The 5,334-nt window shown below is 35.8% G+C and overlaps 1 pseudogene; it reads right to left on the bottom strand.

Moving 5' to 3' along the window:
* Nucleotides 1-3,952: 3,952 nt before the first annotated feature.
* LOC121041331 (60S ribosomal protein L37a-like) lies at nucleotides 3,953-4,637 on the bottom strand (annotated as a pseudogene).
* Nucleotides 4,638-5,334: the final 697 nt, after the last annotated feature.

The following is a 5,334-nucleotide window of genomic DNA, read 5'->3' as shown; positions in this document are numbered from 1 at the left end:
TTGCAACACTGGAAATAACTGTGTGATTGTACATGTTCCTGTCAGAAAGATACACTAGGATTAACTGCTGGTGAATGTTCTTTACAAGGAAGACTACAGTTTGCCCCTGATTTAGCTTCCTCTAAATACAGAAGAGGGGTGTTTTGGCCTTTCCCCTGTAAAAGTAGGTCACAATGTCAAGACATGCAACATATTTTGAATCTATACAAGACTTTTCTTCCTGCTGTGCTTAATTTCTGAATCCAATGCTGTCATAAAAACAGATGCAGTGTGATGCCCAGTGTAAAGACCAAGTAAGATTTTCATCAGCACTACATGGTCTCAACTGTAAATTGGTCCTTCATACTCTGCTCAGGCAGATGAACCACATATTTTTAAAAGGTTTTATTTTAAAGATAGGAAAATAAAAACCAAAGTGCCCCTTAAAATTAAGAGAAGAATTTTCTCCCCACCAAAGGAAAGTAGAGGTGAGTGGGTTTTTTGTTTGTTATGAGAATTTATCTCTATTTTGTGTAAGAATATTTATGGTGTTGTGGAAAATAGTATTTACTAACCTTGGCCTTTTTAAAAGCTCATAATAGGTCTGTCAGCTATTTTGAATCTGATTTGAAACTAAGTTGACTGGATTCATGATTTAATGGAAAATATCAAATTTTTAAAAAAAAAATTCTAGTAATTACAAACGAATGAAAATGAGCCTTCCTTATATACCTAAAATGCTAATTTACGAGACAGACGAGATACGTATCTTTTCTCTTTTCATTGACTATGCAATCCCTCTCTCTCTTTCTCAAATAAACATTAAAAATTTATGAGAAACTTCTAAATTCTTCTTCAGAGTAGCTATACCATTCTGCACTCTCACCATCAATGTGTGAGTGTTCCAGTGGCTCTACATCCTCATCAGCACTTGGTTGTGTCAGTTTTTAATTTGAGCCATTTAAATAGGGGACCAATGGTGTCCAAATGTGATTTGAATTTACATTTCCCTAACAGCAAATATGAAGCCTCTTTTCGAGTGATAATTTGCTACCCAGAGACAGTCTTTTGTGATGTGTTCAAATATTTTATCAATTTTTAATTAAGTTTTAAGAATTGAGTTTTAAGAATCCTTTCAATACAAGTTCTTTAACTCTTTTCCAATGCTTTCTGTCTGTAGCTTCTCAATCCATTCTCTTAATGTCTTTCACAAAACACAGGTTTAATTTTGATGAAGTTCAACTGATCATATTTTTCTCTTATGAATTGAACTTTCAAGGTCAGATCGGAGACTTCTTTCCTAAAGCTATATCATTAAGATTTCACTCCAATTGCCTGGGTGCCAGTTGGTTAAGTGTCCAATTCAGCTCAGGTCATAATCTCACAGTTTGTGGGTTCGAGTCCCACATCAGGCTCTGTCCTGACAGCTTGAGCCTGGAGCCTGTTTCAGATTCTGTGTCTCCTCCTCTCTCTGTTAGCCCCTCCCTTGCTAACGATCTCTCTCACTTTCTCAAAAATAAGTAAAAAGGGTTAAAGGGTTAAAAAATGGTTTTATTCCACATTCTACAGTTTTAGATTTTGTATTTTTCATTTAGCTCACTGATCTACTGAGTTTACTTTGAAGAAGATGAGAAGTTTAGGATGATATTTTGCTTTGGGTTTTTGTTTGGCCAATGGAGGGCTAATTGTTCACACCATTTGAAGAGACTATTTTTACCCATTTAATTACCTTTGCACATTTGCCAGAAATATCTGATCATATTGGCATGGGTTTAAATCTAGACTCTCTCTGCTGCTTCATTGATCAATGTGTCTACCCCTTCACCAAAACCAGTGTGTGAATTATTATAGTATCATAATAAGTCTTAAAATTGAGTACTCTGATTCTTTCAACTTTGTTTTTCAAAATTGTTTTAGTTATTCTAATTCCTTTTCTTTTTCATCTGTAATTTAGAATTGGCTGATCTATATCTACAATAATTTCTACTGAGGTTCCCACTAAAACTGAATCATATCCATAGATCAATTTGGGGAGAATTTACATCTTTACTATGCTAAGTCTTCCAATTTATCAACAGGGTATGTCTCCCCATTTTTCAAAAGATTTCCTAAAATTTAGGGGCGCCTGGGTGGCGCAGTCGGTTAAGCGTCCGACTTCAGCCAGGTCACGATCTCGCGGTCCGTGAGTTCGAGCCCCACGTCGGGCTCTGTGCTGATGGCTCAGAGCCTGGAGCCTGTTTCCGATTCTGTGTCTCCCTCTCTCTCTGCCCCTCCCCCGTTCATGCTCTGTCTCTCTCTGTCCCAAAAATAAATAAAAAACGTTGAAAAAAAAATTTTTTTTAATAAAATAAAATAAAAATAAAAAAAAAATTTTTCATCAGCATTTATATTTTTTCAACATAGATTCTTTACATATTTTGTTAGATTGTTAGATTTATACTCTAACTTATTTTAAATTGCTGCTCCAAAAAAAATTATTGCAAACTTAGTGGGGGGAGGCACAGAAAGAGAGGGAGACACAGAATCAAAAGCAGGCTCCAGGCTCTGGGCTGTTAGCACAGAGCCCAACGTGGGGCTTGAACTCACAAACCGTGAAATCATGACCTGAGCCGAAGTCAGCCGCTCAAACGACTGAGCCACTCAGGTGCCCCGATAATATTTGCTATTAAATATTGAGTAAGAGTGATGACAGTGGACACCATTGCCTTGTTTATAATCTTAAAAGGATGTGTTCAGTCTTTCACCACTAACTATGAGGCTGGTTATGAATTTATTTGGAGATTCTCTTTGCCAGATTAAGGGAATTACTTTCTATTCCTAGTTTTCTCTGGCTTATGAAGAGATGTTGAATTTTTTTCAAATGCCATTGAGCATCATTGAATGTGATCATATAATTTATGTTCTTAGTCTGTTAATATGATAGACTAAATCAACTTACTCTCAAATATTGAGCCAACCTTGCATCATGCTCTTTTTACATATTGCTGAATTCCATTTACAAATATTTTGAGAATTTTTTGTGCGTTTGTGAGAAGTACTATAGTTATGCTTTTTTCTGTTTTTGTCTGGTGTTGGCATCAGAATATCGCTGACTTCACCAAATGAGTTGGCAAGTTCTCATATTTCTTTTACTTTCTGAAAGTAATTGTCTGGAATTTGTTACTTTCTGTTCTTTTTCTTCTTCAAGTACAATTTGGGTTTGGAAAGATGTTCTCCCCCTGAAATTTCTATTCATATGACAAATCCAGTCATTTATTTATGTATAAATGTTTACAGTTTGTGGCTTTCAAGCAATTGGTTTATGTCATTTGTCAAGTTTATGTGCATAGAACTATTCGTAGTATTTCCTTGTAACTCTTTTAATCATTTTGGAATATGAATTCTTATGCATCTTTCTTTCCTGATTTTGGTCATTTGTGTTCTCTCTCTCTCTCTCTCTCTCTCTCTCTCTCTCTCTCTCTCTGTGCCTTTGTTAGTCTAGGCGCAGGTTTATCAGTTAGATCTTTTCTAAGATCTTTTCCAAATTGTTTTGTTTATTAACATGAGAACTTAGACTGTGGCTTGAAACCTTTCTAATAGTCAACATTTAATGCTATAAATTTCCATCTCATCACTGTTTTAGCTGCATCCCACTAATTTTCATGTGTTGTATTTTCATATTTTTATAGTTCAGAATGTTGTCTAGTTTTTGAGATTTTTTCACCTTCTGAATATATACAAATATGCTAAGTTTTAAGTACTTAATTTAGCAATTCTTTTGGATTATATGTCCTTACAACAAATTCTCATTTTTTTTTTAAATCTGAAAATGTATTCACTTCACCCTCATTCCTGAGTGGTATTTTCACTGGATATAGAATTCCGAGTTTATAGTTCTATTTTGGCACTTTAAAATGTTGCTCTGTTTCTAGTGTTCATGGGTTATGATACAAAATCTATAATCTCAATAGGTCATTTTCATATGGCTGCTTTCAAGAATTTTTGCCCTTAGGTTTCAGTATTTTGCTTATAACGTACATTTAATACATTCCTTTGGCGGTATAATCTTTGTTATTTGCTGAGCATTTTCAAACCCTAATTTACATTTTTCACCAAATTTGGCAAGTTTTCAGTCATTATATTTTTGTTGTGTTGGTACATAAATTAACCCATTTATTCTAAGGTAGCAATGTTTCCAATGGTGGAGCTTCTCCTGGTCTTTCATCTCCTTCAGTCTTCTGATGGCAGACTTTACTGTGATGGCAGAAGTGGTGTTGCAGGTCCAGGCAATACCTGCTACCGTTTTCATGCAGTAACCTCAATGCCAGATGCCCATCTCTCCCTTTTTGTCTTGGTTTTGTCACAGAAAGAGCAAGTGTACTTGGTGTGCTAGCTTTTTTCAATCTTCTTCACCATTTTCCGAGGCAGGCACCATAACAGGTCCCAGATTTACTGACGATTCTAACTTTCTTGGTGCATTTAGCCATGTCCGTGCATACTAGGTCTGAACCCAGAGAGGAACAGCTATTATATTTTTAAACGTTTTGTTCTGTACGCTCTTTCTGTACATCTGTAAACATAGTATTAGACCTTCTAAAAATGTTTTGCCAGTGATCCCTGAATCTATTTTTCTGTCATTCAGATTGGATCATTGCTATTGATCTATATTCAAGTTCACTGATCTTCATTGTGCTGTTGAACCAATCCAAGGAAATTGCCTTGCTTATTTTGTTTTCAGTTCTAAAATTTCCACTTGTTTTTTATCTCCATTTTTATTTCTCTGTTAATACTGTCTTTCCATATGTTATACATGTGTTTGACCCTTACTTTCAAGAACATGGTTTTAATAGCTTTTTTCTTTAATATCTATGATTCCCCTGTCTTATCTTTGTGTACACACTAATATTTTTTCCTTGTAATATGCAAATGTTTATGGTTCTTTGTATACCAAATAATTCTCTACAAGATCTCAGCTCTTTTGAATATCATGTTATGAAACTTGGAGTCTTGTTTAAATCCTATACAAAATGTTGATTATTTCCACATTTTTTGTTGTGGCTTCAATGTCTGTTTTCAAAACCTCAGCAGTGCCATTCCCTGCATGTCCACTGTCCAGTGGCCAGTGTAGGACCTGGGGCATGCCTCACCTACAGTCAGTTCTCAAAGCTTTGTGTATGCTATTAAGTGTGATGTCCATGCATGTGCAGTTCAGGAGTGAACCCGGGGATTCACACAGTTTTGTGGGATTGTTTCCCTGAGCTCACTCCTTTCTACTATCTCTCCAACCCTCTGCAGTTCCCAGAAGCCCTCTCTTCCTGATTCTTTGGCTGTAAAGCTGGAGTTTTGGTTCCGTGGCTCTGCTATGTACTTCCCATT

Source organism: Herpailurus yagouaroundi, unplaced genomic scaffold (assembly GCF_014898765.1).
Source record: "Herpailurus yagouaroundi ecotype Mexico unplaced genomic scaffold, PumYag 29, whole genome shotgun sequence".
Lineage (NCBI taxonomy): Eukaryota > Metazoa > Chordata > Mammalia > Carnivora > Felidae > Herpailurus > Herpailurus yagouaroundi.
Note: the sequence above shows the minus strand (reverse complement) of the source record. Positions and strands in the feature narration are given on the sequence as shown.